Source organism: Phalangium opilio, unplaced genomic scaffold, assembly GCF_054372755.1.
Source record: "Phalangium opilio isolate 3A_F unplaced genomic scaffold, DU_Popi_V2 ptg000021l_1, whole genome shotgun sequence".
Lineage (NCBI taxonomy): Eukaryota > Metazoa > Arthropoda > Arachnida > Opiliones > Phalangiidae > Phalangium > Phalangium opilio.
Window position 1 is genome coordinate 123473 of NW_028324153.1, and position 24433 is coordinate 147905.

The 24433-nt window shown below is 41.3% G+C and overlaps 1 long non-coding RNA gene and 21 other non-coding genes across 22 annotated transcripts; all 22 read right to left on the reverse strand.

Moving 5' to 3' along the window:
* Positions 1-2360: 2360 nt before the first annotated feature.
* On the reverse strand, positions 2361-2433 carry TRNAV-UAC (transfer RNA valine (anticodon UAC)). The gene has a single exon. It is a non-coding gene; the product is annotated as a tRNA-Val (tRNA).
* Positions 2434-3464: 1031 nt separating this feature from the next.
* On the reverse strand, positions 3465-3537 carry TRNAV-UAC (transfer RNA valine (anticodon UAC)). Its single transcript has one exon. It is a non-coding gene; the product is annotated as a tRNA-Val (tRNA).
* Positions 3538-4430: 893 nt separating this feature from the next.
* Positions 4431-4503, reverse strand: TRNAV-UAC (transfer RNA valine (anticodon UAC)). The gene has a single exon. It is a non-coding gene; the product is annotated as a tRNA-Val (tRNA).
* Positions 4504-5672: 1169 nt separating this feature from the next.
* TRNAV-AAC (transfer RNA valine (anticodon AAC)) lies at positions 5673-5745 on the reverse strand. The gene has a single exon. It is a non-coding gene; the product is annotated as a tRNA-Val (tRNA).
* Positions 5746-6224: 479 nt separating this feature from the next.
* Positions 6225-6297, reverse strand: TRNAV-UAC (transfer RNA valine (anticodon UAC)). The gene has a single exon. It is a non-coding gene; the product is annotated as a tRNA-Val (tRNA).
* A 203-nt stretch (positions 6298-6500) lies between these two features.
* On the reverse strand, positions 6501-6573 carry TRNAV-AAC (transfer RNA valine (anticodon AAC)). The gene has a single exon. It is a non-coding gene; the product is annotated as a tRNA-Val (tRNA).
* A 479-nt stretch (positions 6574-7052) lies between these two features.
* On the reverse strand, positions 7053-7125 carry TRNAV-UAC (transfer RNA valine (anticodon UAC)). The gene has a single exon. It is a non-coding gene; the product is annotated as a tRNA-Val (tRNA).
* A 2273-nt stretch (positions 7126-9398) lies between these two features.
* On the reverse strand, positions 9399-9471 carry TRNAV-UAC (transfer RNA valine (anticodon UAC)). Its single transcript has one exon. It is a non-coding gene; the product is annotated as a tRNA-Val (tRNA).
* A 1031-nt stretch (positions 9472-10502) lies between these two features.
* Positions 10503-10575, reverse strand: TRNAV-UAC (transfer RNA valine (anticodon UAC)). The gene has a single exon. It is a non-coding gene; the product is annotated as a tRNA-Val (tRNA).
* Positions 10576-12434: 1859 nt separating this feature from the next.
* TRNAV-UAC (transfer RNA valine (anticodon UAC)) lies at positions 12435-12507 on the reverse strand. Its single transcript has one exon. It is a non-coding gene; the product is annotated as a tRNA-Val (tRNA).
* A 1031-nt stretch (positions 12508-13538) lies between these two features.
* On the reverse strand, positions 13539-13611 carry TRNAV-UAC (transfer RNA valine (anticodon UAC)). Its single transcript has one exon. It is a non-coding gene; the product is annotated as a tRNA-Val (tRNA).
* Positions 13612-16298: 2687 nt separating this feature from the next.
* On the reverse strand, positions 16299-16371 carry TRNAV-UAC (transfer RNA valine (anticodon UAC)). The gene has a single exon. It is a non-coding gene; the product is annotated as a tRNA-Val (tRNA).
* A 755-nt stretch (positions 16372-17126) lies between these two features.
* Positions 17127-17199, reverse strand: TRNAV-UAC (transfer RNA valine (anticodon UAC)). The gene has a single exon. It is a non-coding gene; the product is annotated as a tRNA-Val (tRNA).
* A 1031-nt stretch (positions 17200-18230) lies between these two features.
* On the reverse strand, positions 18231-18303 carry TRNAV-UAC (transfer RNA valine (anticodon UAC)). Its single transcript has one exon. It is a non-coding gene; the product is annotated as a tRNA-Val (tRNA).
* Positions 18304-19058: 755 nt separating this feature from the next.
* Positions 19059-19131, reverse strand: TRNAV-UAC (transfer RNA valine (anticodon UAC)). Its single transcript has one exon. It is a non-coding gene; the product is annotated as a tRNA-Val (tRNA).
* A 479-nt stretch (positions 19132-19610) lies between these two features.
* Positions 19611-19683, reverse strand: TRNAV-UAC (transfer RNA valine (anticodon UAC)). Its single transcript has one exon. It is a non-coding gene; the product is annotated as a tRNA-Val (tRNA).
* Positions 19684-21266: 1583 nt separating this feature from the next.
* Positions 21267-21339, reverse strand: TRNAV-UAC (transfer RNA valine (anticodon UAC)). The gene has a single exon. It is a non-coding gene; the product is annotated as a tRNA-Val (tRNA).
* A 341-nt stretch (positions 21340-21680) lies between these two features.
* Positions 21681-21753, reverse strand: TRNAV-UAC (transfer RNA valine (anticodon UAC)). The gene has a single exon. It is a non-coding gene; the product is annotated as a tRNA-Val (tRNA).
* A 206-nt stretch (positions 21754-21959) lies between these two features.
* LOC149696345 (uncharacterized) lies at positions 21960-24177 on the reverse strand. The gene is made up of 3 exons (XR_016382405.1): positions 24129-24177; positions 22391-22473; positions 21960-21977 (listed from the first exon to the last, which is right to left on the reverse strand). It is a non-coding gene; the product is annotated as an uncharacterized LOC149696345 (long non-coding RNA).
* TRNAV-AAC (transfer RNA valine (anticodon AAC)) lies at positions 22508-22580 on the reverse strand. The gene has a single exon. It is a non-coding gene; the product is annotated as a tRNA-Val (tRNA).
* Positions 23197-23269, reverse strand: TRNAV-UAC (transfer RNA valine (anticodon UAC)). The gene has a single exon. It is a non-coding gene; the product is annotated as a tRNA-Val (tRNA).
* TRNAV-UAC (transfer RNA valine (anticodon UAC)) lies at positions 23887-23959 on the reverse strand. Its single transcript has one exon. It is a non-coding gene; the product is annotated as a tRNA-Val (tRNA).
* Positions 24178-24433: the final 256 nt, after the last annotated feature.

Genomic DNA, 24433 nt, shown 5'->3' on the forward strand with positions numbered 1-24433 from the left:
CGATGGTCAAAACATGTATCTATCAGGGCTTGAACATGAGACCTTTCTTGTGTAAAGCGGACGTGATAAACACTACACCATAGATACGTGTTAATTTAAAGTTTTCGAAGAGATTTAGCTTATTACTATGTCTTATCACGATGGTCAAAACATGTATCTATCAGGGCTCGAACCCGCGACCTTCCGCGTGTAAAGCGGACGTGATAACCACTACACCATAGATACGTGTTAATATAAAGTTTTCGAAGAGATCGAGCTTATAACTATGTCTAATCACGATGGTCAAAACATGTATCTAACAGGGCTCGAACCTGACACCTTCCGCGTGTTAGGCGGACGTGATACCCACTACACCATAGATACTTGGTTATTGCGACATTTCGAAGAGATCTACCTTATTATTATGTCTAATCACGTAGGTCAAGACAAGTATGTACCAGGGCTCGAAACTGGCTCGTTTCGCGGGTTAGGCGGTCGTGATAACCACTACATTTTAGATACGTGTTAATATAAAGTTTTCGAAGAGATCTAGCTTATTACTATGTCAAATCACGATGGTCAAAACATGTATCTAACAGGGCTCGAACCTGACAGCTTCCGCGTGTTAGGCGGACGTGATACCCACTACACCATAGATACTTGGTTATTGTGAGATTTCGAAGAGATCTACCTTATTATTATGTCTAATCACGTAGGTCAAAACAAGTATGTACCAGGGCTCGAAACTGGCTCGTTTCGCGTGTTAGGCGGTCGTGATAACCACTACATTTTAGATACGTGTTAATATAAAGTTTTCGAAGAGATCTAGCTTATTACTATGTCTAATCACGATGGTCAAAACATGTATCTATCAGGGCTTGAACATGAGACCTTTCTTGTGTAAAGCGGACGTGATAAACACTACACCATAGATACGTGTTAATTTAAAGTTTTCGAAGAGATTTAGCTTATTACTATGTCTTATCACGATGGTCAAAACATGTATCTATCAGGGCTCGAACCCGCGACCTTCCGCGTGTAAAGCGGACGTGATAACCACTACACCATAGATACGTGTTAATATAAAGTTTTCGAAGAGATCGAGCTTATAACTATGTCAAATCACGATGGTCAAAACATGTATCTAACAGGGCTCGAACCTGACACCTTCCGCGTGTTAGGCGGACGTGATACCCACTACACCATAGATACTTGGTTATTGCGAGATTTCGAAGAGATCTACCTTATTATTATGTCTAATCACGTAGGTCAAAACAAGTATGTACCAGGGCTCGAAACTGGCTCGTTTCGCGGGTTAGGCGGTCGTGATAACCACTACATTTTAGATACGTGTTAATATAAAGTTTTCGAAGAGATCTAGCTTATTACTATGTCAAATCACGATGGTCAAAACATGTATCTAACAGGGCTCGAACGTGACACCTTCCGCGTGTTAGGCGGACGTGATACCCACTACACCATAGATACTTGGTTATTGTGAGATTTCGAAGAGATCTACCTTATTATTATGTCTAATCACGTAGGTCAAAACAAGTATGTACCAGGGCTCGAAACTGGCTCGTTTCGCGTGTTAGGCGGTCGTGATAACCACTACATTTTAGATACGTGTTAATATAAAGTTTTCGAAGAGATCTAGCTTATTACTATGTCTAATCACGATGGTCAAAACATGTATCTATCAGGGCTTGAACATGAGACCTTTCTTGTGTAAAGCGGACGTGATAAACACTACACCATAGATACGTGTTAATTTAAAGTTTTCGAAGAGATTTAGCTTATTACTATGTCTTATCACGATGGTCAAAACATGTATCTATCAGGGCTCGAACCCGCGACCTTCCGCGTGTAAAGCGGACGTGATAACCACTACACCATAGATACGTGTTAATATAAAGTTTTCGAAGAGATCGAGCTTATAACTATGTCTAATCACGATGGTCAAAACATGTATCTAACTGGGCTCGCACCTGACACCTTCCGCGTGTTAGGCGGACGTGATAACCACTACACCAGAGATACTTGGTTATTGTGAGATTTCGAAGAGATCTACCTTATTATTATGTCTAATCACGATGGTCAAAACATGTCCCTACCAAGGCTCGAACCTGGGACCTTCCGCGTGTTAGGCGGGCGTGACAACCACTACACCATAGATACGTGTTAGTATAAAGTTTTCGAAGAGATCAAGCTTATTACTATGTCTAATCACGATGGTCAAAACATGTATCTACCAGGGCTTGAACCTGACACCTTCGGCGCGTACTGCGGACGTGATAACCACTACACCATAGATACGTGTTAATATAAAGTTTTCGAAGAGATCTAGCTTATTACTATGTCTAATCACGATGGTCAAAACATGTATCTATCAGGGCTCGAACCTGAGACCTTCCGCGTGTAAAGCGGACGTGATAACCACTACACCATAGATACGTGTTATTATAAAGTTTTCGAAGAGATCTAGCTTATAACTATGTCTAATCACGATGGTCAAAACATGTATCTATCAGGGCTCGAATCTGAAACCTTCCGCGTGTAAAGCGGACGTGATAACCACTACACCAAAGATACTTGGTTATTGTGAGTTTTCGAAGAGATCTAGCTTATAAATATGTCTAATCACGATGGTCATAACATGTATCTAATAGGGCTCGAACCTGACACCTTCCGCGTGTTAGGCGGACGTGATAACCACTACACCATAGATACTTGGTTATTGTGAGTTTTCGAAGAGATCTACCTTATTATTATGTCTAATCACGATGGTCATAACATGTATATAATAGGGCTCGAACCTGACACCTTCCGCGTGTTAGGCGGACGTGATAACCACTACACCATAGATACTTGGTTATTCTGAGTTTTCGAAGAGATCTACCTTATTATTATGTCTAATCACGATGGTCAAAACATGTATCTATCAGGGCTCGAACCTGAAACCTTCCGCGTGTAAAGCGGACGTGATAACCACTACATTATAGATACGTGTTAATATATAGTTTTCGAAGAGATCTAGCTTATTACTATGTCTAATCACGATGGTCAAAACATGTATGTACCAGGGCTCGAAACTGGCACGTTCCGCGTGTTAGGCGGACGTGATGACCACTACATTATAGATACGTGTTAATATAAAGTTTTCGAAGAGATCTAGCTTATTACTATGTCTAATCACGATGGTCAAAACATGTATCTATCAGGGCTCGAACCTGGAACCCTCCGCGTGTTAGGCGGACGTGATAACCACTACACCATAGACACTTGGTTATTGTGAGTTTTCGAAGAGAACTACCTTATTACTATGTCTAATCACGATGGTCAAAACATGTATCTATCAGGGCTTGAACATGAGACCTTCCGCGTGTACAGCGGACGTGATAAAAACTACACCATAGATACGTGTTAATATAAAGTTTATGAAGAGATCTAGCTTATTACTATGTCTAATCACGATGGTCAAAACATGTATCTATCAGGGCTTGAACCTGAGACCTTCCGCGTGTAAAGCGGACGTGATAACCGCTACACCATAGATACGTGTTAATATACAGTTTTCGAAGAGATCTAGCTTATAACTATGTCTAATCACGATGGTCAAAACATGTATCTAACAGGGCTCGAACCTGACACCTTCCGCGTGTTAGGCGGACGTGATACCCACTACACCATAGATACTTGGTTATTGCGAGATTTCGAAGAGATCTACCTTATTATTATGTCTAATCACGTAGGTCAAAACAAGTATGTACCAGGGCTCGAACCTGAGACCTTCCGCGTGTAAAGAGGACGTGATAACCACTACATTTTAGATACGTGTTAATATAAAGTTTTCGAAGAGATCTAGCTTATTACTATGTCTAATCACGATGGTCAAAACATGTATCTATCAGGGCTTGAACATGAGACCTTTCTTGTGTAAAGCGGACGTGATAAACACTACACCATAGATACGTGTTAATTTAAAGTTTTCGAAGAGATTTAGCTTATTACTATGTCTTATCACGATGGTCAAAACATGTATCTATCAGGGCTCGAACCCGCGACCTTCCGCGTGTAAAGCGGACGTGATAACCACTACACCATAGATACGTGTTAATATAAAGTTTTCGAAGAGATCGAGCTTATAACTATGTCTAATCACGATGGTCAAAACATGTATCTAACTGGGCTCGCACCTGACACCTTCCGCGTGTTAGGCGGACGTGATAACCACTACACCATAGATACTTGGTTATTGTGAGATTTCGAAGAGATCTACCTTATTATTATGTCTAATCACGATGGTCAAAACATGTCCCTACCAAGGCTCGAACCTGGGACCTTCCGCGTGTTAGGCGGACGTGATAACCACTACACCATAGATACGTGTTAATACAAAGTTTTCGAAGAGATCTAGCTTATTACTATGTCTAATCACGATGGTCAAAACATGTATCTATCAGGGCTCGAACCTGAGACCTTCCGCGTGTAAAGCGGACGTGATAACCACTACACCATAGATACGTGTTATTATAAAGTTTTCGAAGAGATCTAGCTTATAACTATGTCTAATCACGATGGTCAAAACATGTATCTATCAGGGCTCGAACCTGACACCTTCCGCGTGTAAGGCGGACGTGATAACCATTACACCATAGATACGTGTTAATATAAAGTTTTCGAAGAGATCGAGCTTATAACTATGTCAAATCACGATGGTCAAAACATGTATCTAACAGGGCTCGAACCTGACACCTTCCGCGTGTTAGGCGGACGTGATACCCACTACACCATAGATACTTGGCTATTGTGAGTTTTCGAAGAGATCTACCTTATTATTATGTCTAATCACGATGGTCAAAACATGTCCCTACCAAGGCTCGAACCTGAGACCTTCCGCGTGTAAAGAGGACGTGATAACCACTACACCATAGATACGTGATAATATAAAGTTTTCGAAGAGATCAAGCTTATTACTATGTCTTATCACGATGGTCAAAACATGTATCCATCAGGGCTCGAACCTGAGACCTTCCGCGTGTAAAGCGGACGTGATAACCTCTACACCATAGATACTTGGTAATTCTGACTTATCGAAGAGATCTACCTTATTATTATGTCTAATCACGATTGTCAAAACATGCATCTATCAGGGTTCGAACCTGGGACCTTCCGCGTGTTATGCGGGCGTGATAACCACTACACCATAGATACTTGGCTATTGTGAGTTTTCGAAGAGATCTACCTTATTATTATGTCTAATCACGATGGTCAAAACATGTCCCTACCAAGGCTCGAACCTGGGACCTTCCGCGTGTTAGGCGGACGTGGTAGCCACTACACCATAGATACGTGTTAATATAAAGTTTTCGAAGATATCTAGCTTATTACTATGTCTAATCACGATGGTCATAACATGTATCTATCAGGGCTCGAACCTGACACCTTCCGCGTGTTAGGCGGACGTGATAACCACTACACCACAGATACTTGGCTATTATGAGTTTTCGAAGAGATCTACCTTATTATTATGTCTAATCACGATGGTCAAAACATATCCCTACCAGGGCTCGAACCTGGGATCTTCCGGTTGTTAAGCGGATGTGATAACCACCACACCATAGACACGTGTTAATAAAAAGTTTTCGAAGAGATCTTTGTTATTACTATGTCTTATCACGATGGTCAAAACATGTATCTACCAGGTCTCGAACCTTGGACCTTCCGCGTGTTAGGCGGACGTGATAACCACTACACCATAGATACTTTGTTATGCTGAGTTTTCGAAGAGATCTACCTTATTATTATGTCTAATCACGATGGTCAAAACATGTCGCTACCAAGGCTCGAACCTGGGACCTTCCGCGTGTTAGGCGGACGTGATAACCACTACACCATAGATACTTGGTTATTCTGAGTTTTCGAAGAGATCTACCTTATTATTATGTCTAATCACGATGGTCAAAACATGTATCTATCAGGGCTCGAACCTGAAACCTTCCGCGTGTAAAGCGGACGTGATAACCACGACATTATAGATACGTGTTAATATAAAGTTTTCGAAGAGATCTAGCTTATTACTACGTCTAATCACGATGGTCAAAACATGTATGTACCAGGGCTCGAAACTGGCACGTTCCGCGTGTTAGGCGGACGTGATGACCACTACATTATAGATACGTGTTAATATAAAGTTTTCGAAGAGATCTAGCTTATTACTATGTCTAATCACGATGGTCAAAACATGTATCTATCAGGGCTCGAACCTGAGACCTTCCGCGTGTAAAGCGGACGTGATAACCACTACACCATAGATACGTGTTAATATAAAGTTTTCGAAGAGATCTACCTTATTATTATGTCTAATCACGATGGTCAAAACATATCCCTACCAGGGCTCGAACCTGGGATCTTCCGGTTGTTAAGCGGATGTGATAACCACCACACCATAGACACGTGTTAATAAAAAGTTTTCGAAGAGATCTTTGTTATTACTATGTCTTATCACGATGGTCAAAACATGTATCTACCAGGTCTCGAACCTTGGACCTTCCGCGTGTTAGGCGGACGTGATAACCACTACACCATAGATACTTTGTTATGCTGAGTTTTCGAAGAGATCTACCTTATTATTATGTCTAATCACGATGGTCAAAACATGTCGCTACCAAGGCTCGAACCTGGGACCTTCCGCGTGTTAGGCGGACGTGATAACCACTACACCATAGATACTTGGTTATTCTGAGTTTTCGAAGAGATCTACCTTATTATTATGTCTAATCACGATGGTCAAAACATGTATCTATCAGGGCTCGAACCTGAAACCTTCCGCGTGTAAAGCGGACGTGATAACCACGACATTATAGATACGTGTTAATATAAAGTTTTCGAAGAGATCTAGCTTATTACTACGTCTAATCACGATGGTCAAAACATGTATGTACCAGGGCTCGAAACTGGCACGTTCCGCGTGTTAGGCGGACGTGATGACCACTACATTATAGATACGTGTTAATATAAAGTTTTCGAAGAGATCTAGCTTATTACTATGTCTAATCACGATGGTCAAAACATGTATCTATCAGGGCTCGAACCTGAGACCTTCCGCGTGTAAAGCGGACGTGATAACCACTACACCATAGATACGTGTTAATATAAAGTTTTCGAAGAGATCTAGCTTATTAGTATGTCTAATCACGATGGTCAAAACATGTATCCATCAGGGCTCAAACCTGAGACCTTCCGCATGTAAAGCGGACGTGATAAACACTACACCATAGATACGTGTTAATATAAAGTTTTCGAAGAGATCGAGCTTATAACTATGTCAAATCACGATGGTCAAAACATGTATCTAACAGGGCTCGAACCTGACACCTTCCGCGTGTTAGGCGGACGTGATACCCACTACACCATAGATTCTTGGTTATTGCGAGATTTCGAAGAGATCTACCTTATTATTATGTCTAATCACGTAGGTCAAGACAAGTATGTACCAGGGCTCGAAACTGGCTCGTTTCGCGGGTTAGGCGGTCGTGATAACCACTACATTTTAGATACGTGTTAATATAAAGTTTTCGAAGAGATCTAGCTTATTACTATGTCAAATCACGATGGTCAAAACATGTATCTAACAGGGCTCGAACCTGACAGCTTCCGCGTGTTAGGCGGACGTGATACCCACTACACCATAGATACTTGGTTATTGTGAGATTTCGAAGAGATCTACCTTATTATTATGTCTAATCACGTAGGTCAAAACAAGTATGTACCAGGGCTCGAAACTGGCTCGTTTCGCGTGTTAGGCGGTCGTGATAACCACTACATTTTAGATACGTGTTAATATAAAGTTTTCGAAGAGATCTAGCTTATTACTATGTCTAATCACGATGGTCAAAACATGTATCTATCAGGGCTTGAACATGAGACCTTTCTTGTGTAAAGCGGACGTGATAAACACTACACCATAGATACGTGTTAATTTAAAGTTTTCGAAGAGATTTAGCTTATTACTATGTCTTATCACGATGGTCAAAACATGTATCTATCAGGGCTCGAACCCGCGACCTTCCGCGTGTAAAGCGGACGTGATAACCACTACACCATAGATACGTGTTAATATAAAGTTTTCGAAGAGATCGAGCTTATAACTATGTCAAATCACGATGGTCAAAACATGTATCTAACAGGGCTCGAACCTCACACCTTCCGCGTGTTAGGCGGACGTGATACCCACTACACCATAGATACTTGGTTATTGCGAGATTTCGAAGAGATCTACCTTATTATTATGTCTAATCACGTAGGTCAAAACAAGTATGTACCAGGGCTCGAAACTGGCTCGTTTCGCGGGTTAGGCGGTCGTGATAACCACTACATTTTAGATACGTGTTAATATAAAGTTTTCGAAGAGATCTAGCTTATTACTATGTCAAATCACGATGGTCAAAACATGTATCTAACAGGGCTCGAACGTGACACCTTCCGCGTGTTAGGCGGACGTGATACCCACTACACCATAGATACTTGGTTATTGTGAGATTTCGAAGAGATCTACCTTATTATTATGTCTAATCACGTAGGTCAAAACAAGTATGTACCAGGGCTCGAAACTGGCTCGTTTCGCGTGTTAGGCGGTCGTGATAACCACTACATTTTAGATACGTGTTAATATAAAGTTTTCGAAGAGATCTAGCTTATTACTATGTCTAATCACGATGGTCAAAACATGTATCTATCAGGGCTTGAACATGAGACCTTTCTTGTGTAAAGCGGACGTGATAAACACTACACCATAGATACGTGTTAATTTAAAGTTTTCGAAGAGATTTAGCTTATTACTATGTCTTATCACGATGGTCAAAACATGTATCTATCAGGGCTCGAACCCGCGACCTTCCGCGTGTAAAGCGGACGTGATAACCACTACACCATAGATACGTGTTAATATAAAGTTTTCGAAGAGATCGAGCTTATAACTATGTCTAATCACGATGGTCAAAACATGTATCTAACTGGGCTCGCACCTGACACCTTCCGCGTGTTAGGCGGACGTGATAACCACTACACCATAGATACTTGGTTATTGTGAGATTTCGAAGAGATCTACCTTATTATTATGTCTAATCACGATGGTCAAAACATGTCCCTACCAAGGCTCGAACCTGGGACCTTCCGCGTGTTAGGCGGGCGTGACAACCACTACACCATAGATACGTGTTAGTATAAAGTTTTCGAAGAGATCAAGCTTATTACTATGTCTAATCACGATGGTCAAAACATGTATCTACCAGGGCTTGAACCTGACACCTTCGGCGCGTACTGCGGACGTGATACCCACTACACCATAGATACGTGTTAATATAAAGTTTTCGAAGAGATCTAGCTTATTACTATGTCTAATCACGATGGTCAAAACATGTATCTATCAGGGCTCGAACCTGAGACCTTCCGCGTGTAAAGCGGACGTGATAACCACTACACCATAGATACGTGTTATTATAAAGTTTTCGAAGAGATCTAGCTTATAACTATGTCTAATCACGATGGTCAAAACATGTATCTATCAGGGCTCGAATCTGAAACCTTCCGCGTGTAAAGCGGACGTGATAACCACTACACCAAAGATACTTTGTTATTGTGAGTTTTCGAAGAGATCTAGCTTATAAATATGTCTAATCACGATGGTCATAACATGTATCTAATAGGGCTCGAACCTGACACCTTCCGCGTGTTAGGCGGACGTGATAACCACTACACCATAGATACTTGGTTATTGTGAGTTTTCGAAGAGATCTACCTTATTATTATGTCTAATCACGATGGTCATAACATGTATATAATAGGGCTCGAACCTGACACCTTCCGCGTGTTAGGCGGACGTGATAACCACTACACCATAGATACTTGGTTATTCTGAGTTTTCGAAGAGATCTACCTTATTATTATGTCTAATCACGATGGTCAAAACATGTATCTATCAGGGCTCGAACCTGAAACCTTCCGCGTGTAAAGCGGACGTGATAACCACTACATTATAGATACGTGTTAATATAAAGTTTTCGAAGAGATCTAGCTTATTACTATGTCTAATCACGATGGTCAAAACATGTATGTACCAGGGCTCGAAACTGGCACGTTCCGCGTGTTAGGCGGACGTGATGACCACTACATTATAGATACGTGTTAATATAAAGTTTTCGAAGAGATCTAGCTTATTACTATGTCTAATCACGATGGTCAAAACATGTATCTATCAGGGCTCGAACCTGGAACCCTCCGCGTGTTAGGCGGACGTGATAACCACTACACCATAGACACTTGGTTATTGTGAGTTTTCGAAGAGAACTACCTTATTACTATGTCTAATCACGATGGTCAAAACATGTATCTATCAGGGCTTGAACATGAGACCTTCCGCGTGTACAGCGGACGTGATAAACACTACACCATAGATGCGTGTTAATATAAAGTTTTTGAAGAGATCTAGCTTATTACTATGTCTAATCACGATGGTCAAAACATGTATCTATCAGGGCTTGAACCTGAGACCTTCCGCGTGTAAAGCGGACGTGATAACCGCTACACCATAGATACGTGTTAATATACAGTTTTCGAAGAGATCTAGCTTATAACTATGTCTAATCACGATGGTCAAAACATGTATCTAACAGGGCTCGAACCTGACACCTTCCGCGTGTTAGGCGGACGTGATACCCACTACACCATAGATACTTGGTTATTGCGAGATTTCGAAGAGATCTACCTTATTATTATGTCTAATCACGTAGGTCAAAACAAGTATGTACCAGGGCTCGAAACTGGCTCGTTTGGCGTGTTAGGCGGTCGTGATAACCACTACATTTTAGATACGTGTTAATATAAAGTTTTCGAAGAGATCTAGCTTATTACTATGTCTAATCACGATGGTCAAAACATGTATCTATCAGGGCTTGAACATGAGACCTTTCTTGTGTAAAGCGGACGTGATAAACACTACACCATAGATACGTGTTAATTTAAAGTTTTCGAAGAGATTTAGCTTATTACTATGTCTTATCACGATGGTCAAAACATGTATCTATCAGGGCTCGAACCCGCGACCTTCCGCGTGTAAAGCGGACGTGATAACCACTACACCATAGATACGTGTTAATATAAAGTTTTCGAAGAGATCGAGCTTATAACTATGTCTAATCACGATGGTCAAAACATGTATCTAACAGGGCTCGAACCTGACACCTTCCGCGTGTTAGGCGGACGTGATACCCACTACACCATAGATACTTGGTTATTGCGAGATTTCGAAGAGATCTACCTTATTATTATGTCTAATCACCAAGGTCAAGACAAGTATGTACCAGGGCTCGAAACTGGCTCGTTTCGCGGGTTAGGCGGTCGTGATAACCACTACATTTTAGATACGTGTTAATATAAAGTTTTCGAAGAGATCTAGCTTATTACTATGTCAAATCACGATGGTCAAAACATGTATCTAACAGGGCTCGAACGTGACACCTTCCGCGTGTTAGGCGGACGTGATACCCACTACACCATAGATACTTGGTTATTGTGAGATTTCGAAGAGATCTACCTTATTATTATGTCTAATCACGTAGGTCAAAACAAGTATGTACCAGGGCTCGAAACTGGCTCGTTTCGCGTGTTAGGCGGTCGTGATAACCACTACATTTTAGATACGTGTTAATATAAAGTTTTCGAAGAGATCTAGCTTATTACTATGTCTAATCACGATGGTCAAAACATGTATCTATCAGGGCTTGAACATGAGACCTTTCTTGTGTAAAGCGGACGTGATAAACACTACACCATAGATACGTGTTAATTTAAAGTTTTCGAAGAGATTTAGCTTATTACTATGTCTTATCACGATGGTCAAAACATGTATCTATCAGGGCTCGAACCCGCGACCTTCCGCGTGTAAAGCGGACGTGATAACCACTACACCATAGATACGTGTTAATATAAAGTTTTCGAAGAGATCGAGCTTATAACTATGTCTAATCACGATGGTCAAAACATGTATCTAACTGGGCTCGCACCTGACACCTTCCGCGTGTTAGGCGGACGTGATAACCACTACACCATAGATACTTGGTTATTGTGAGATTTCGAAGAGATCTACCTTATTATTATGTCTAATCACGATGGTCAAAACATGTCCCTACCAAGGCTCGAACCTGGGACCTTCCGCGTGTTAGGCGGGCGTGACAACCACTACACCATAGATACGTGTTAGTATAAAGTTTTCGAAGAGATCAAGCTTATTACTATGTCTAATCACGATGGTCAAAACATGTATCTACCAGGGCTTGAACCTGACACCTTCGGCGCGTACTGCGGACGTGATACCCACTACACCATAGATACGTGTTAATATAAAGTTTTCGAAGAGATCTAGCTTATTACTATGTCTAATCACGATGGTCAAAACATGTATCTATCAGGGCTCGAACCTGAGACCTTCCGCGTGTAAAGCGGACGTGATAACCACTACACCATAGATACGTGTTATTATAAAGTTTTCGAAGAGATCTAGCTTATAACTATGTCTAATCACGATGGTCAAAACATGTATCTATCAGGGCTCGAATCTGAAACCTTCCGCGTGTAAAGCGGACGTGATAACCACTACACCAAAGATACTTTGTTATTGTGAGTTTTCGAAGAGATCTAGCTTATAAATATGTCTAATCACGATGGTCATAACATGTATCTAATAGGGCTCGAACCTGACACCTTCCGCGTGTTAGGCGGACGTGATAACCACTACACCATAGATACTTGGTTATTGTGAGTTTTCGAAGAGATCTACCTTATTATTATGTCTAATCACGATGGTCATAACATGTATATAATAGGGCTCGAACCTGACACCTTCCGCGTGTTAGGCGGACGTGATAACCACTACACCATAGATACTTGGTTATTCTGAGTTTTCGAAGAGATCTACCTTATTATTATGTCTAATCACGATGGTCAAAACATGTATCTATCAGGGCTCGAACCTGAAACCTTCCGCGTGTAAAGCGGACGTGATAACCACTACATTATAGATACGTGTTAATATAAAGTTTTCGAAGAGATCTAGCTTATTACTATGTCTAATCACGATGGTCAAAACATGTATGTACCAGGGCTCGAAACTGGCACGTTCCGCGTGTTAGGCGGACGTGATGACCACTACATTATAGATACGTGTTAATATAAAGTTTTCGAAGAGATCTAGCTTATTACTATGTCTAATCACGATGGTCAAAACATGTATCTATCAGGGCTCGAACCTGGAACCCTCCGCGTGTTAGGCGGACGTGATAACCACTACACCATAGACACTTGGTTATTGTGAGTTTTCGAAGAGAACTACCTTATTACTATGTCTAATCACGATGGTCAAAACATGTATCTATCAGGGCTTGAACATGAGACCTTCCGCGTGTACAGCGGACGTGATAAACACTACACCATAGATGCGTGTTAATATAAAGTTTTTGAAGAGATCTAGCTTATTACTATGTCTAATCACGATGGTCAAAACATGTATCTATCAGGGCTTGAACCTGAGACCTTCCGCGTGTAAAGCGGACGTGATAACCGCTACACCATAGATACGTGTTAATATACAGTTTTCGAAGAGATCTAGCTTATAACTATGTCTAATCACGATGGTCAAAACATGTATCTAACAGGGCTCGAACCTGACACCTTCCGCGTGTTAGGCGGACGTGATACCCACTACACCATAGATACTTGGTTATTGCGAGATTTCGAAGAGATCTACCTTATTATTATGTCTAATCACGTAGGTCAAAACAAGTATGTACCAGGGCTCGAAACTGGCTCGTTTGGCGTGTTAGGCGGTCGTGATAACCACTACATTTTAGATACGTGTTAATATAAAGTTTTCGAAGAGATCTAGCTTATTACTATGTCTAATCACGATGGTCAAAACATGTATCTATCAGGGCTTGAACATGAGACCTTTCTTGTGTAAAGCGGACGTGATAAACACTACACCATAGATACGTGTTAATTTAAAGTTTTCGAAGAGATTTAGCTTATTACTATGTCTTATCACGATGGTCAAAACATGTATCTATCAGGGCTCGAACCCGCGACCTTCCGCGTGTAAAGCGGACGTGATAACCACTACACCATAGATACGTGTTAATATAAAGTTTTCGAAGAGATCGAGCTTATAACTATGTCTAATCACGATGGTCAAAACATGTATCTAACAGGGCTCGAACCTGACACCTTCCGCGTGTTAGGCGGACGTGATACCCACTACACCATAGATACTTGGTTATTGCGAGATTTCGAAGAGATCTACCTTATTATTATGTCTAATCACCAAGGTCAAGACAAGTATGTACCAGGGCTCGAAACTGGCTCGTTTCGCGGGTTAGGCGGTCGTGATAACCACTACATTTTAGATACGTGTTAATATAAAGTTTTCGAAGAGATCTAGCTTATTACTATGTCAAATCACGATGGTCAAAACATGTATCTAACAGGGCTCGAACCTGACAGCTTCCGCGTGTTAGGCGGACGTGATACCCACTACACCATAGATACTTGGTTATTGTGAGATTTCGAAGAGATCTACCTTATTATTATGTCTAATCACGTAGGTCAAAACAAGTATGTACCAGGGCTCGAAACTGGCTCGTTTCGCGTGTTAGGCGGTCGTGATAACCACTACATTTTAGATACGTGTTAATATAAAGTTTTCGAAGAGATCTAGCTTATTACTATGTCTAATCACGATGGTCAAAACATGTATCTATCAGGGCTTGAACATGAGACATTTCTTGTGTAAAGCGGACGTGATAAACACTACACCATAGATACGTGTTAATTTAAAGTTTTCGAAGAGATTTAGCTTATTACTATGTCTTATCACGATGGTCAAAACATGTATCTATCAGGGCTCGAACCCGCGACCTTCCGCGTGTAAAGCGGACGTGATAACCACTACACCATAGATACGTGTTAATATAAAGTTTTCGAAGAGATCGAGCTTATAACTATGTCAAATCACGATGGTCAAAACATGTATCTAACAGGGCTCGAACCTGACACCTTCCGCGTGTTAGGCGGACGTGATACCCACTACACCATAGATACTTGGTTATTGCGAGATTTCGAAGAGATCTACCTTATTATTATGTCTAATCACGTAGGTCAAAACAAGTATGTACCAGGGCTCGAAACTGGCTCGTTTCGCGGGTTAGGCGGTCGTGATAACCACTACATTTTAGATACGTGTTAATATAAAGTTTTCGAAGAGATCTAGCTTATTACTATGTCAAATCACGATGGTCAAAACATGTATCTAACAGGGCTCGAACGTGACACCTTCCGCGTGTTAGGCGGACGTGATACCCACTACACCATAGATACTTGGTTATTGTGAGATTTCGAAGAGATCTACCTTATTATTATGTCTAATCACGTAGGTCAAAACAAGTATGTACCAGGGCTCGAAACTGGCTCGTTTCGCGTGTTAGGCGGTCGTGATAACCACTACATTTTAGATACGTGTTAATATAAAGTTTTCGAAGAGATCTAGCTTATTACTATGTCTAATCACGATGGTCAAAACATGTATCTATCAGGGCTTGAACATGAGACCTTTCTTGTGTAAAGCGGACGTGATAAACACTACACCATAGATACGTGTTAATTTAAAGTTTTCGAAGAGATTTAGCTTATTACTATGTCTTATCACGATGGTCAAAACATGTATCTATCAGGGCTCGAACCCGCGACCTTCCGCGTGTAAAGCGGACGTGATAACCACTACACCATAGATACGTGTTAATATAAAGTTTTCGAAGAGATCGAGCTTATAACTATGTCTAATCACGATGGTCAAAACATGTATCTAACTGGGCTCGCACCTGACACCTTCCGCGTGTTAGGCGGACGTGATAACCACTACACCATAGATACTTGGTTATTGTGAGATTTCGAAGAGATCTACCTTATTATTATGTCTAATCACGATGGTCAAAACATGTCCCTACCAAGGCTCGAACCTGGGACCTTCCGCGTGTTAGGCGGGCGTGACAACCACTACACCATAGATACGTGTTAGTATAAAGTTTTCGAAGAGATCAAGCTTATTACTATGTCTAATCACGATGGTCAAAACATGTATCTACCAGGGCTTGAACCTGACACCTTCGGCGCGTACTGCGGACGTGATAACCACTACACCATAGATACGTGTTAATATAAAGTTTTCGAAGAGATCTAGCTTATTACTATGTCTAATCACGATGGTCAAAACATGTATCTATCAGGGCTCGAACCTGAGACCTTCCGCGTGTAAAGCGGACGTGATAACCACTACACCATAGATACGTGTTATTATAAAGTTTTCGAAGAGATCTAGCTTATAACTATGTCTAATCACGATGGTCAAAACATGTATCTATCAGGGCTCGAATCTGAAACCTTCCGCGTGTAAAGCGGACGTGATAACCACTACACCAAAGATACTTGGTTATTGTGAGTTTTCGAAGAGATCTAGCTTATAAATATGTCTAATCACGATGGTCATAACATGTATCTAATAGGGCTCGAACCTGACACCTTCCGCGTGTTAGGCGGACGTGATAACCACTACACCATAGATACTTGGTTATTGTGAGTTTTCGAAGAGATCTACCTTATTATTATGTCTAATCACGATGGTCATAACATGTATATAATAGGGCTCGAACCTGACACCTTCCGCGTGTTAGGCGGACGTGATAACCACTACATTATAGATACGTGTTAATATAAAGTTTTCGAAGAGATCTAGCTTATTACTATGTCTAATCACGATGGTCAAAACATGTATCTATCAGGGCTCGAACCTGGAACCCTCCGCGTGTTAGGCGGACGTGATAACCACTACACCATAGACACTTGGTTATTGTGAGTTTTCGAAGAGAACTACCTTATTACTATGTCTAATCACGATGGTCAAAACATGTATCTATCAGGGCTTGAACATGAGACCTTCCGCGTGTACAGCGGACGTGATAAACACTACACCATAGATACGTGTTAATATAAAGTTTTTGAAGAGATCTAGCTTATTACTATGTCTAATCACGATGGTCAAAACATGTATCTATCAGGGCTTGAACCTGAGACCTTCCGCGTGTAAAGCGGACGTGATAACCGCTACACCATAGATACGTGTTAATATACAGTTTTCGAAGAGATCTAGCTTATAACTATGTCTAATCACGATGGTCAAAACATGTATCTAACAGGGCTCGAACCTGACACCTTCCGCGTGTTAGGCGGACGTGATACCCACTACACCATAGATACTTGGTTATTGCGAGATTTCGAAGAGATCTACCTTATTATTATGTCTAATCACGTAGGTCAAAACAAATATGTACCAGGGCTCGAAACTGGCTCGTTTGGCGTGTTAGGCGGTCGTGATAACCACTACATTTTAGATACGTGTTAATATAAAGTTTTCGAAGAGATCTAGCTTATTACTATGTCTAATCACGATGGTCAAAACATGTATCTATCAGGGCTTGAACATGAGACCTTTCTTGTGTAAAGCGGACGTGATAAACACTACACCATAGATACGTGTTAATTTAAAGTTTTCGAAGAGATTTAGCTTATTACTATGTCTTATCACGATGGTCAAAACATGTATCTATCAGGGCTCGAACCCGCGACCTTCCGCGTGTAAAGCGGACGTGATAACCACTACACCATAGATACGTGTTAATATAAAGTTTTCGAAGAGATCGAGCTTATAACTATGTCTAATCACGATGGTCAAAACATGTATCTAACTGGGCTCGCACCTGACACCTTCCGCGTGTTAGGCGGACGTGATAACCACTACACCATAGATACTTGGTTATTGTGAGATTTCGAAGAGATCTACCTTATTATTATGTCTAATCACGATGGTCAAAACATGTCCCTACCAAGGCTCGAACCTGGGACCTTCCGCGTGTTAGGCGGGCGTGACAACCACTACACCATAGATACGTGTTAGTATAAAGTTTTCGAAGAGATCAAGCTTATTACTATGTCTAATCACGATGGTCAAAACATGTATCTACCAGGGCTTGAACCTGACACCTTCGGCGCGTACTGCGGACGTGATAACCACTACACCATAGATACGTGTTAATATAAAGTTTTCGAAGAGATCTAGCTTATTACTATGTCTAATCACGATGGTCAAAACATGTATCTATCAGGGCTCGAACCTGAGACCTTCCGCGTGTAAAGCGGACGTGATAACCACTACACCATAGATACGTGTTATTATAAAGTTTTCGAAGAGATCTAGCTTATAACTATGTCTAATCACGATGGTCAAAACATGTATCTATCAGGGCTCGAATCTGACACCTTCCGCGTGTAAAGCGGACGTGATAACCTCTACACCAAAGATACTTGGTTATTGTGAGTTTTCGAAGAGATCTAGCTTATAAATATGTCTAATAACGATGGTCATAACATGTATCTATCAGGGCTCGAACCTGAAACCTTCCGCGTGTAAAGCGGACGTGATAACCACTACATTATAGATACGTGTTAATATAAAGTTTTCGAAGAGATCTAGCTTATTACTATGTCTAATCACGATGGTCAAAACATGTATGTACCAGGGCTCGAAACTGGCACGTTCTGCGTGTTAGGCGGACGTGATGACCACTACATTATAGATACGTGTTAATATAAAGTTTTCGAAGAGATCTAGCTTATTACTATGTCTAATCACGATGGTCAAAACATGTATCTATCAGGGCTCGAACCTGGAACCCTCCGCGTGTTAGGCGGACGTGATAACCACTACACCATAGACACTTGGTTATTGTGAGTTTTCGAAGAGAACTACCTTATTACTATGTCTAATCACGATGGTCAAAACATGTATCTATCAGGGCTTGAACATGAGACCTTCCGCGTGTACAGCGGACGTGATAAACACTACACCATAGATACGTGTTAATATAAAGTTTTTGAAGAGATCTAGCTTATTACTATGTCTAATCACGATGGTCAAAACATGTATCTATCAGGGCTTGAACCTGAGACCTTCCGCGTGTAAAGCGGACGTGATAACCGCTACACCATAGATACGTGTTAATATACAGTTTTCGAAGAGATCTAGCTTATAACTATGTCTAATCACGATAGTCAAAACATGTATCTATCAGGGCTCGAACTTTGAACCCTCCGCGTGTTAGGCGGACGTGATAACCACTACACCATAGACACTTGGTCATTGTGAGTTTTCGAAGAGATCTACCTTATTATTATGTCTAATCACGATGGTCAAGACATGCCCCTACCAAGGCTCGAACCTAACACCTTCCGCGTGTTAGGCGGACGTGATAACCACTACACCATAGATACTTGGTTATTGTGAGTTTTCGAAGAGATCTACCTTATTATTATGTCTAATCACGATGGTCAAAACATGTCCCTACCAAGGCTCGAACCTGGGACCTTCCGCGTGTTAGGCGGACGTGATAACCACTACACCATAGATACGTGTTAATACAAAGTTTTCGAAGAGATCTAGCTTATTACTATGTCTAATCACGATGGTCAAAACATGTATCTATCAGGGCTCGAACCTGAGACCTTCCGCGTGTAAAGCGGACGTGATAACCACTACACCATAGATACGTGTTATTATAAAGTTTTCGAAGAGATCTAGCTTATAACTATGTCTAATCACGATGGTCAAAACATGTATCTATCAGGGCTCGAACCTGACACCTTCCGCGTGTAAAGCGGACGTGATAACCACTACACCAAAGATACTTGGTTATTGTGAGTTTTCGAAGAGATCTAGCTTATAACTATGTCTAATCACGATGGTCATAACATGTATCTAATAGGGTTCGAACCTGACACCTTCCGCGTGTTAGGCGGACGTGATAACCACTACACCATAGATACTTGGTTATTGTGAGTTTTCGAAGAGATCTACCTTATTATTATGTCTAATCACGATGGTCAAAACATGTATCTACCAGGGCTCGAACGTGGGACCTTCCGCGTGTTAGGCGGACGTGATAACCACTACATTATAGATACGTGTTAATATAAAGTTTTCGAAGAGATCTAGCTTATTACTATGTCTAATCACGATGGTCAAAACATGTATCTAAAAGGGCTCGAACCTGACACCTTCCGCGTGTTAGGCGGACGTGATACCCACTACACCATAGATACTTGGTTATTGTGAGATTTCGAAGAGATCTACCTTATTATTATGTCTAATCACGTAGGTCAAAACAAGTATGTACCAGGGCTCGAAACTGGCTCGTTTCGCGTGTTAGGCGGTCGTGATAACCACTACATTTTAGATACGTGTTAATATAAAGTTTTCGAAGAGATCTAGCTTATTACTATGTCTAATCACGATGGTCAAAACATGTATCTATCAGGGCTTGAACCTGAGACCTTTCTTGTGTAAAGCGGACGTGATAAACACTACACCATAGATACGTGTTAATTTAAAGTTTTCGAAGAGATTTAGCTTATTACTATGTCTTATCACGATGGTCAAAACATGTATCTATCAGGGCTCGAACCTGCAACCTTCCGCGTGTAAAGCGGACGTGATAACCACTACACCATAGATACGTGTTAATATAAAGTTTTCGAAGAGATCGAGCTTAAAACTATGTCTAATCACGATGGGCAAAACACGTATCTAACTGGGCTCGCACCTGACACCTTCCGCGTGTTAGGCGGACGTGATAACCACTACACCATAGATACTTGGTTATTGTGAGATTTCGAAGAGATCTACCTTATTACTATGTCTAATCACGATGGTCAAAACATGTCTCTATCAGGGCTTGAGTCTGAGACCTTCCACGTGTACAGCGGACGTGATAAACACTACACCATAGATACGTGTTAATATAAAGTTTTCGAAGAGATCTAGCTTATTACTATGTCTAATCACGATGGTCAAAACATGTATCTATCAGGGCTCGAACCTGGAACCCTCCGCGTGTTAGGCGGACGTGATAACCACTACACCATAGACACTTGGTTATTGTGAGTTTTCGAAGAGAACTACCTTATTACTATGTCTAATCACGATGGTCAAAACATGTATCTATCAGGGCTTGAACATGAGACCTTCCGCGTGTTAGGCGGACGTGACAACCACTACACCATAGATCCGTGTTAGTATAAAGTTTTCGAAGAGATCAAGCTTATTACTATGTCTAATCACGATGGTCAAAACATGTATCTATCAGGGCTCGAACCTGAGACCTTCCGCGTGTAAAGCGGACGTGATAACCACTACACCATAGATACGTGTTATTATAAAGTTTTCGAAGAGATCTAGCTTATTACTATGTCTAATCACGATGGTCAAAACATGTATCTATCAGGGCTCGAACCTGGAACCCTCCGCGTGTTAGGCGGACGTGATAACCACTACACCATAGACACTTGGTTATTGTGAGTTTTCGAAGAGAACTACCCTATTACTATGTCTAATCACGATGGTCAAAACATGTATCTATCAGGGCTTGAACATGAGACCTTCCGCGTGTACAGCGGACGTGATAAACACTACACCATAGATACGTGTTAATATGAAGTTTTTGAAGAGATCTAGCTTATTACTATGTCTAATCACGATGGTCAAAACGTGTATCTATCAGGGCTCGAACCTGAGACCTTCCGCGTGTAAAGCGGACGTGATAACCGCTACACCATAGATACGTGTTAATATAAAGTTTTCGAAGAGATCTAGCTTATAACTATGTCTAATCACGATAGTCAAAACATGTATCTATCAGGGCTCGAACCTTGAACCCTCCGCGTGTTAGGCGGACGTGATAACCACTACACCATAGACACTTGGTTATTGTGAGTTTTCGAAGAGATCTACCTTATTATTATGTCTAATCACGATGGTCAAGACATGTCCCTACCAAGGCTCGAACCTGACACCTTCCGCGTGTTAGGCGGACGTGATAACCACTACACCATAGATACTTGGTTGTGTGAGTTTTCGAAGAGATCTACCTTATTACTATGTCTAATCACGATGGTCAAAACATGTCCCTACCAAGGCTCGAACCTGGGACCTTCCGCGTGTTAGGCGGACGTGACAACCACTACACCATAGATACGTGTTAGTATAAAGTTTTCGAAGAGATCTAGCTTATAACTATGTCTAATCACGATGGTCAAAACATGTATCTATCAGGGCTCGAACCTGACACCTTCCGCGTGTAAAGCGGACGTGATAACCACTACACCAAAGATACTTGGTTATTGTGAGTTTTCGAAGAGATCTAGCTTATAACTATGTCTAATCACGATGGTCATAACATGTATCTAATAGGGCTCGAACCTGACACCTTCCGCGTGTTAGGCGGACGTGATAACCACTACACCATAGATACTTGGTTATTGTGAGTTTTCGAAGAGATCTACCTTATTATTATGTCTAATCACGATGGTCAAAACATGTATCTACCAGGGCTCGAACGTGGGACCTTCCGCGTGTTAGGCGGACGTGATAACCACTACACCATAGATACTTGGTTATTCTGAGTTTTCGAAGAGATCTACCTTATTATTATGTCTAATCACGATGGTCAAAACATGTATCTATCAGGGCTCGAACCTGAAACCTTCCGCGTGTAAGGCGGACGTGATAACCACTACATTATAGATACGTGTTAATATAAAGTTTTCGAAGAGATCTAGCTTATTACTATGTCTAATCACGTGGGTAAAACATGTATGTACCAGGGCTCGAAACTGGCACGTTCCGCGTGTTAGGTGGACGTGATGACCACTACATTATAGATACGTGTTAATATAAAGTTTTCGAAGAGATCTAGCTTATTACTATGTCTAATCACGATGGTCAAAACATGTATCTATCAGGGCTCGAACCTGGAACCCTCCGCGTGTTAGGCGGACGTGATAACCACTACACCATAGACACTTGGTTATTGTGAGTTTTCGAAGAGAACTACCTTATTACTATGTCTAATCACGATGGTCAAAACATGTATCTATCAGGGCTTGAACATGAGACCTTCCGCGTGTACAGCGGACGTGATAAACACTACACCATAGATACGTGTTAATATAAAGTTTTTGAAGAGATCTAGCTTATTACAATGTCTAATCACGATGGTCAAAACATGTATCTATCAGGGCTCGAACCTGAGACCTTCCGCGTGTAAAGCGGACGTGATAACCGCTACACCATAGATACGTGTTAATATACAGTTTTCGAAGAGATCTAGCTTATAACTATGTCTAATCACGATAGTCAAAACATGTATCTATCAGGGCTCGAACCTTGAACCCTCCGCGTGTTAGGCGGACGTGATAACCACTACACCATAGATACGTGTTATTATAAAGTTTTCGAAGAGATCTAGCTTATAACTATGTCTAATCACGATGGTCAAAACATGTATCTATCAGGGCTCGAACCTGACACCTTCCGCGTGTAAAGCGGACGTGATAACCACTACACCAAAGATACTTGGTTATTGTGAGTTTTCGAAGAGATCTAGCTTATAACTATGTCTAATCACGATGGTCAAAACATGTATCTATCAGGGCTCGAACCTGGAACCCTCCGCGTGTTAGGCGGACGTGATAACCACTACACCATAGACACTTGGTTTTTGTGAGTTTTCGAAGAGAACTACCTTATTACTATGTCTAATCACGATGGTCAAAACATGTATCTATCAGGGCTTGAACATGAGACCTTCCGCGTGTACAGCGGACGTGATAAACACTACACCATAGATACGTGTTAATATAAAGTTTTTGAAGAGATCTAGCTTATTACTATGTCTAATCACGATGGTCAAAACGTGTATCTATCAGGGCTCGAACCTGAGACCTTCCGCGTGTAAAGCGGACGTGATAACCGCTACACCATAGATACGTGTTAATATAAAGTTTTCGAAGAGATCTAGCTTATAACTATGTCTAATCACGATAGTCAAAACATGTATCTATCACGGCTCGAACCTTGAACCCTCCGCGTGTTAGGCGGACGTGATAACCACTACACCATAGACACTTGGTTATTGTGAGTTTTCGAAGAGATCTACCTTATTATTATGTCTAATCACGATGGTCAAGACATGTCCCTACCAAGGCTCGAACCTGACACCTTCCGCGTGTTAGGCGGACGTGATAACCACTACACCATAGATACTTGGTTGTGTGAGTTTTCGAAGAGATCTACCTAATTATTATGTCTAATCACGATGGTCAAAACATGTCCCAACCAAGGCTCGAACCTGGGACCTTCCGCGTGTTAGGCGGACGTGACAACCACTACACCATAGATACGTGTTAGTATAAAGTTTTCGAAGAGATCTAGCTTATAACTATGTCTAATCACGATGGTCAA